We start from the raw sequence: 9,595 nt of genomic DNA, 5'->3' as shown, positions 1-9,595 counted from the left end.
TCGTTCATCCTACAGATAATCCAACCATCGGAGCTGATAGAACTCTTCGTCAGACTTCCAACGCACTTCGAATCACTAAAATCCGAGTTCGGACGAAGAATTTACAGCGGAAGCGGACGAATACACCTCAACGGAGCGTCTCGGTCAATGCGAGACACCCCAGGGGTGTCTTGGATTTTCCGAGACACCCCAGGGGTGTCTCGGATTTTCCGAGACACCCCAAGGGTGTCTTGGATTTTTCGAGACACCCCAGGGGTGTCCCAACGCGGATTTGGGCCCTGTAGTCCGTTTTAACCGCTCCGTTATCCCTCATGCCTATAAATACAAGCCTTAGGCCTCATTTTTTCAGATCTGGAATTTTGGAGAAGAGGCGAAGCCCTGCCGGAGTGAAGAGTGATCGAGCACTTCAACGCAAGAGAGTTTCTTCGTCAGATCTACATCACCCGTACCCGATCCTTAGTATTATCCCGTTGCGATAATACTAAGAAGAGCAAATATCTCGTTTTATCCGAGATAGGCGCTTCAAGTTTCTAGATCTCCTCGCGGATCGACGAAGCTCTGGATCAGATCTGATTGCCAGGTAGTCCACGGATATCGACGTCCCCGTCACAGGCTAAAGACCCACGCAAGCAAGAGACGACGAACGGATCTTGTGTTTATTTTCAAGAAAGTTGTAATTTTTATTTCTTTGTTGTTTGAATTCATTTGTAACGTGAACGAAGAGATCGAATACGAGTTTGATCAACAGAAGTTTGAAAAGTACCTCTCTTCCTCCTTTTCCAGATCCGCCTCTCCAAACAGGCGCAGGAAGACTTCATCTTCCAGAAATGCTCGCGGGACCTCCGACTCGAAGATCCGAGATCCCCTCGCTGTTGCATCTACTCCCCGCGACGTTCCTATGATGTCCAACGCGGTTGAAGCTGCAGATCCAGATCCGCCCTCCGCCGTAAAGACAAGTGTCGAAGGTGCTCCAGCTTTGTCGAAAAGGGCACGCCAAAGACGGCGTCAACGCCTCGCCCGACAACTGGCCAAGGCCGCAGAATCAATGGATGTGATCCGCTACAATGAGGATCTAAAGTCCAGACAGCGCCAGAAGCAACAACGGCGATCAACCAACTCCTCCTCCAAGACAGAGACGAACGAATGGGTTCGTGTCAAGAGGACTCGCTCAACCCTTGAAGAGCGAATCAAGAAACACCGCGCATTGCTTGCGCATGCCCGAGTCCTTCTGCAGAAAGCGGAAGAGATGCAGAAAGAAGAGACAGTCAAGAAGCCGTCAAAACACAAGCAGATGTGGGTGCCAAAGGCAAAGCCGGCTCCAAAGGCAAAAGCGGACGGAATCGCCGTCCAACCTTCATCAAATCCAGATCCCGTTTCCCTTGCCCCCGCACCTCCGGCGGAGTCAAGTAAGAACGTGTGTCCTTCTAGATCCAGGGTTCCTTTGAAAGGTCGTCTCGGTCCCTTACCGGAGAACCGAGGTAAAGCACCTGTTAAGGAGCGATTGAGACCGTTGAAGGGTCCCCAAACAACAAACTAGACTGGGGGTCGTGCTAATCCCCCCAAGAAAGATAACAAAGGGAAAGCCCCTGTTGCCGACCACATTGGATTACGGGTCGAAGTTCAAGAGCCCGTTAAGTTTTCACGCTCGCAAAAGCGTAGACTTGAACGAGCGACTTTTGAAAACGCTAATAAAGCGTCATATCCCCAGAGGGAAACACATTCGTCTGATGATGATTGTGTTATACCTGGGAAGTCATGCCAACACTCTATGGGTTGCTCCAGTTATCAAACTGATGAGTTGTACTATAGAGCTGGGGGTGCGGGTAAGTCTCGAAAGAGAGATGCTCGAGACACGGAATCTCACTGTCCGTGTGCCAACATAATCAAAGCAGTGTTGTCAGAATGCTGCTGCACTAAAGCCCCAAGGAGAGTTTCGGTGTTCGAGAGAATTTCCATCGGAACGTCCGAGACCAGGCCAAGGCGTTTCCGTAGGAAGAAGCCTGTCCGTCAAGAAGACGAACTCCTAGAGGTGTCTGCTAATATGACTGACAGAGGGAAATCGACGCGACCTTCTAGCTCAGATCAACTTGCCGAAGCATCCCAGCGCATGACTCGATTGCGGTCAGGGATCAATAGGCGAAAGAATTACCAAAGGATGCAAAAGGGACTTCCTTTGGAAGAAGAGGCATCAGATGCTGGTTCAGACTCCTACTCGGCTATAGCATCCGATGACACGGCGTCTAGTGCGGGACAGTCTTACGAATCATTTATGATCAGCGCCGAACAAGTAAGCAAGATGCTTGAAGATGCCTTGACTAAGCAGAAGGAAGCTTTCAAGTTCGAGATGGAAATGGCCATGCAGCAGATGAGAGAGATGCATGACCAGCAAATCGCGGCACTGACAACTCACTAAGGAGAACCCAGTCGTCGTAATAATCCGAATCAAGAGGAGAATGAACGGGAAGAGGATAATGCCAACATGAACATCCCTCCCGTCAACAACAATATTGGAGGTGGTCCCTCGGATGATAATGCTAAAGAGGATCACGTTACCTCTCACCGAAACCACTCGAAGATAGATACGAGTGAAGACAAGAAAATGAAAGACTTGGAGAGCAAAATCAACGCATTGATGAATGCTCAAGAAGTGAAGAGGTCCGGCATACCATGTCCATACCCAAGGGAGTGGGAATCAATTCCATATCCGGCAAAGTTTAATCTAATCAACTTTACGCTTGATGAGAAGCAGAAGAATGGTGAGACAGTCGAAAACTTCGTGAAGAGATTCCGAAACAAAGCAATGAATTGCAGGGATCCGGTCAGTGAAGACTTTATCCTCGAGACCTGTCATAATAATCTTTCATTGGACATCCTCGAAGCTATGGGAATGGCACCACCAAAGACCTGGAAGGATTTGAAGGTGCGAGGAGAACGAGCCGAGCGATTCCTTAAAAGGAAGAAGGTGGAAAGGGGCCAAATAGCTAATAATGCCCCGCAACAGAACTTTGTCCCTAAGGGAAAAGTACATGCGAATGTTGTGGACGCGAACCAAACATTCGAGGTGCAAGCGCAACCGCAACAGCAGCAACAAAAGGCGCCTCAACAATCAAGGTCACAACAGCAATCCCGAAGGCAGCAAAAGACTTCGGAACCGAAACTCCAAAAAGAGTATTCCTTCAAGGACGAAGACGTTTCAGCCATCTTCGAATCCCTCCTTGAAAACAACAAGATCAAGCTACCACCTATCGTTAATCAGGAGGAAGCTGACAATACTGCGGATCCGAAGTACTGCGCATATCACAGGAGGATCCTTCATCCCACCAAGGCGTGCTTTACTTTAAAGAACAGCATCCAAACCTTGGTTGAAGCCGGCGTTATATCGCTCAATTAAGTCAAAACAAGACTCCAACGAGTATACGAGTATAAACTGTTTCTCAATCCTCCAACAGGTGTAAGAGGTTAAACTGTTCCCTGCATACTCCAATAGGTATATGAGTCTAAACTGTTTCCCACTTTTAACGGGAAGTTCCTAGGGAATATTATGCTAATGTTCTTAAGGATAACCCGGTCAGGTAACTGAGAATAATGTCCGAACCAGTTCCGCAGAGGAAGCTGGGGGTGGACGATTTATGTAACGAGAAGTTCCTAGAGAATCATATATTCTCAAGGATAACCTGAACATGCGATTGATGATAACGTACTCCTCGTTACACCCAGCTTTGCAAGAAAGCTGAGGATGGATAATTCGTGTAACGGGAAGTTCCCGAAAGAATGTTGATACTCTTAGGGATCACCCGATCAATATGAACAAAGTGATGAACACTAAGTCCCCTACCGATCGGACTAATTGACGGTGGGACCACCAAATTCTATCAAGTTCAATCCATTCAAACTTCCGCTATGTTCGTGCACTCAACACTTTCATAGTTAGAGTCCGGATATAATCTGGTCAAACCTTCATACAGTTAGGACCACAACCAAAATCTCCTCTCGATTCCCCCAATGAGCGAGAGGTCCACAAATTGAGCGATCAAACCTTCCTACAGTTAGGATTGTCTCAAAACACCCACTTGGTCAAACCTTCTTACAGTTAGGACCACAGTCAAAATCCCCTCTCGATTCCTCCAATGAACGAGAGGTCCACCTTCAAATCGAGCGATCAAACCTTCCGACAGTTAGGTCGTCTCAAACTCCTGCTTGGTCAAACCTTCCTACAGTTAGGACCAAAATCACAATTCACTCTCGATAAACGAGAAATTCACCTTTAGTTCGGTAATCAAACCTTCTGACAGTTAGGATTATCCGAAGTTTTCGATTCTCGGAGTGGAGGTCCCACTCCTAGTTTCATCTTTCCGGATTCTGGGGGTGGAGATCCTACCCCGAGTCTCCTTTCCAGCTGAAGATAGAATATAAAATTCTTCTTCTTCAGTGTCGGGAGATAGAATATAAAATCATTCCTCTCCCATTTTTGGGTTCGTCTTTACCTCAAGAGAAGACACCACCTTTTTTAACTCCCAAAATCTGTGCCTCACAGGTACAGAGAATTTTATCCCGAATCCTAAGTAGGGATAAGTCAACGCCTAACACGCGCTGCCGGTTTAGTCTTTTTCCGTAGAAAAAGACACCAGAGTTCGATTCTGGGGTATTCTATCCTGAAACCTAAGCAAGGATAAGTCTGCGCTTAATCCGCGCTGCCGGTTAGTTCTTAACCGTTAAAAAGAACACCCGTTCGCATATTCAACATTGTGGCAGGTTGTTATTAATAACACCATAATCCATGCCTTACACGCATGAGGAATTTCATCCCGAAGCCTAAGTAGGGATGAGTCAACACCTAACACGTGTTGCTGGGTAGCCTATTCCCGTAACAAGAGCGAAGCCTATGTATTCAAAATCATAGCATTAAGTCTAAGAGAAGCAATTCTCTTAGCACAACGTTACATGTGAAACAGGTTTTAATAATTCACATGCTAGCCCGATTCAAACGGTAATCAGTAAAGGCACGTCAAACCCGTTGATGGCTGGGGGTTTGCCAAAAATCCCAAAGTCTATGTCTAACACACATTGCCGGTTAGTCTTTGACCGTAAAAAGGACAAAAGACCACATATTCAACATTGTGGCAGGTTGTTATTAATAACACCATAATCCGTGCCTCACACGCACGGGGAATTTTATCCCGAAGCCTAAGCAGGGATAAGTCAACGCCTAACACGCGTTGCCGGTTTTTGATGCATCAGCTCTATTAGTTGGTCTCGTGACTCGATTATCCAACAACATTAAAATAAGATCCACAAATGCAGATGAATCAGCTTTAACAGTTGGTCCTGCAAACCCGACACTTGGGACCGCCGTGCTCCAATACCTTAAGAGCTTAAACTGTGTATATCCAATAAACGTACGAGTATAAACTGTGTCAACGAACGACGTTCGAAACCCTAGGGTCAACGCCGGTCAACGCGTAACCCTAGGTCAACGCCAGTCAACGCGTTGCGACCAAAAAGTCAAAATTTGACGTTCGAAACCCTAGGGTCAACGCCGGTCAACGCGTAACCCCAGGTCAACGCCAGTCAACGCGTTGCGCCGGTCAACGCGTAACCCCAGGTCAACGCCAGTCAACGCGTTGCGACCAAAAAGTCAACATTCGACGCGTGTAACCCTAGGTCAACGCCAGTCAACGCGTTGCGACAAAAAGTTAACATTCGACGCGCGTAACCCTAGGTCAACGCCAGTCAACGCGTTGCGACCAAAAGTCAACGTTCGACGATTCGAAACCCTAGGGTCAACGCCGGTCAACGCGTAACCCTAGGTCAACGCCACTCAACGCGTTGCGACCAAAAGTCAACGTTCGACGATTCGAAACCCTAGGGTCAATGCCGGTCAATGCGTAACCCTAGGTCAACGTCAGTCAACGCGTTGCGACCAAAAGTCAACGTTCGACGATTCGAAACCCTAGGGTCAACGCCGGTCAACGCGTAACCCTAGGTCAACGCCAGTCAAAGCGTTGCGACAAAAAGTCAACATTCACGATTCAAAACCCTAGGGTCAACGCCGGTCAACGCGTAACCCTAGGTCAACGCCAGTCAAAGCGTTCACAATGTGATGGAGGTAGTTCAAAGTCAACTCAATGACACGAGCCAAACTCAATTCATCAGCTGTAGACTCAAGACTCCGACGACGGCCAGGCGATAAACGCAGCGCCGGAAGAACTTTGGTTGTTCGTCAAAGCATCGAATACACCGAAAATCGAAGGAGCCAAGAGTTGAAGCTAACTACAGGTCCTATATGCCGACTGAAGGCTGGATTAATCACATCCAAAGTATTCCAGCCTCTTCTATAAAAGAAACGAGTCTGGAACGCTTTGGAGGGGGTATCTGTAGGCATCGAAAATTGCCCATAGGTCTCCACGAACAGCTCAGTGTTAAAGAACGACGATGAACGTCACTATCCGATCCACATGAGTTCGATTGATGTCGATGAACGATTGAAGTGAATCGACGAACTACGAAGGCACGGGCTAATCGAGAGCCTCGCGATGTTTACAAAAGGAACATTTCCGAGACACCCCAGGGGTGTCTCGGATTTTCCAAGACACCCCAAGGGTGTCTCGGAATTTCCGAGACACCCCAGGGGTGTCCCAACGCGGATTTGGGTCCTGTAGTCCGTTTTAACCGCTCCGTTATCCCTCATGCCTATAAATACAAGCCTTAGGCCTCATTTTTTTCAGATCTGGAATTTTGAAGAGGCGAAGCCCTGCCGGAGTGAAGAGTGATCGAGCACTTCAACGCAAGAGAGTTTCTTCGTCAGATCTACATCACCCGTACCCGATCCTTAGTATTATCCCGTTGCGATAATACTAAGAAGAGCAAATATCTCGCTTTATCCGAGATAGGCGCTTCAAGTTTCTAGATCTTCTCGCGGATCGACGAAGCTCTGGATCAGATCTGATTGCCAGGTAGTCCACGGATATCGACGTCCCCGTCACAGGCTAAAGACCCACGCAAGCAAGAGACGACGAACGGATCTTGTGTTTATTTTCAAGAAAGTTGTAATTTTTATTTCTTTGTTGTTTGAATTCATTTGTAACGTTTGAAGTTTTAATGAAATCAATGATGAAGGCAACTTTTGACGAAAACAGTTTCAGACTAATTCCTAAATAAACATAGGGAATAACTCTGGGAGATAAGTTATCACGTTCATGAGATTGCAGAAAAATGAAACATCGACAACCAAAGATGCGAGCTAGATCATAGCGAGGAGTATGAGTATATACGTGACTATGAGGAGTAGCACCAGAAAGAGAGCTAGATGGAGTGATATTAATGATGTGAATAGTAGTGATAATGACCTCAGCCTAGAAACGACGAGGAACAGAGTAAGAAATAAGCATAAATCGAGCGGTATCGAGGATATGACGATGTTTGCGTTCAGCAATACCATTCTGCTCATGAGTGTAGGGACATGACTGTTAAAAGATAGTCCAATGAGAGGTCATGATAGAGCGGATGGTAGAGAATAAGTATTTTTTGGCAAAGTCAGATCGAAAAACTTTAATACGAGCTTTCTATTGAGTGAAGATCATAGCAGCGAATGCTTGATACGCAGCAGGTACCTTAGAGCGATTTTTAAGTAAATAGACCCATGTATAACGAGAGAAATTATCGATAAAACTAACATAATATAAATAACCAGATGAAGAAGGTAAATGAGCTGGCTCCTAAATATCGGAATGGACTAAATTGAATAAGGAAATGGAGACAGATGTACTGGTTGGAAACGGTAGAACAGTAAATTTAGTCAATACATGACTCAATATGAGAACTAGATGACACAGGACCAAGTACTTCGTATTGGATAAGACTCTCCAGTCTTTTATTGGACACATGACCAAGTCATCTATGCCACAAATTGGCGGGAAGCGAGGTAGAAAGTTTTGATGGACAAATAGAAGCAATAAGAGAATGTGGACGTATGGACTCTTGAAGGTAACGATATTCCAGAAAATACAGCTTGTGCCTCCTACGATCAGCGCTAACAGTCTTGCTCGTCTGTGGATCCTACACAAGATAAGTATTAGAAGGAATGAGACAAGTAGGCTAGCCATACATAAAGAATAATAGAAATTAAATTCAAGCATAACTGAGGAGCCACATAGACGGGGCCAAGTGTTAGACGACCAAATGAATCATTTTGTGGGGGTGATAAAGCCATACTCAGTGATAGACAATGGTTGTTCAGCAGCCGTGTAGATAGTAGGAAGAGAAGATGAAGTAAAGATAGAGGATAAGAGTGAGGCATTACGAGTCATATGAAAGGAACAGCCAGAGTCAAAAATCCAGAGATCATTCATACCAGAGACTTATGCAGTCGATGAGTTAGCAAAGTCAGACAGTGATGTAGAGGTGGTATGCTGAAGAGCATCAAGTTGATGGCGAAGATTTTCAATAGCTTAAATAGTAGTGTCAGAAGTGGTAGATGGTATAGCATTGGCCAGCAATCCTGGTGCGTGAGAGGGTTGAGACTGAGAGGGTCGCCGACCACTACCGGTACATGGGGAATGTAACTCAGGATGAAGCTTGAAGCATGTCTCAATGCGGTGTCCCTCCTTGCAATATGTGCAAAAGAACTTATAGCGAGCCTGTTGAGAAGTATGATTCATAATATGATCAGTGACCGGTACATACAAAATAGTCTCGAGTGGAGAGGCAGGAGCATCCGTTGTCAAATTGAGTTGTGTGGTCTGCTGTCGTGTCTCATAAGCAGTGAGAGCTCCCATAACCGAGGCCAAAGTCAAAATTGAGGCTGATGAAGTAGTTGGTCAGCCACAGTTGAATATTCAGGAAAAGACTGAAACAGTTGATGCACCTCGCGCCGTTCATACCAGGTTAGACAATCTTGGTATGTGGAACCACGTCCAAGAAGCATGGAGCGTAATTCTGTGCAATAGGCTTGCATTTGATCAAAATGAGACTGCAGAGAGGAACTACATTTGCGTTGTATAGCAACGCGTTGCAGAAGATATGCCTCTCGTGTACCGGAGCACTCTGTGAAGCTCTCAGTGAGACGACTCCACATGGCCCTAGAAGAGGGAAGCGAGCCAATCTCGCCAGTGAGACTAGAGTCAACACAGCGAGTGAGATAATGCATGACATGAAATTCCTATAACTGCCAGTCCGAACTCTTCTTGATATAAAGAGCACGTGCGGTTTGAAGATCGGTATCACCACTGTCAGATGTAACAGTACTGGAGGAAACAACAGTGCTGATGGACGGTGGAACTGGTCCCGAAACGGTAAGATGATCAAGCAGACCAGCACCATGCAAGGCATTTGTGACAATGGTGGACCACCCTACCTAATTACTTTGATCATTTTGGGGTTGGGGTGGTTTAGGGATCTTTTCTGAAGGAGACATATTAACAACAATGTTGTGTAGCGAAGGTCTACTTAAGTGTAACACAATGTTGGAAGGCCCACAACTAAGTGACAATGCAAGGGAGGCCCACAAAAAATGAAACCCACGACGGATCAACACCGATGTTGAGACGTTGAGACGTCGAGATGGATTGAAACGGCGATGTCGTTATTGACTGTGAAA

The sequence above is a fragment of the Asparagus officinalis genome, chromosome 8 (genome assembly GCF_001876935.1).
Source record: "Asparagus officinalis chromosome 8, Aspof.V1, whole genome shotgun sequence".
NCBI lineage: Eukaryota > Viridiplantae > Streptophyta > Magnoliopsida > Asparagales > Asparagaceae > Asparagus > Asparagus officinalis.
Note: the sequence above shows the minus strand (reverse complement) of the source record.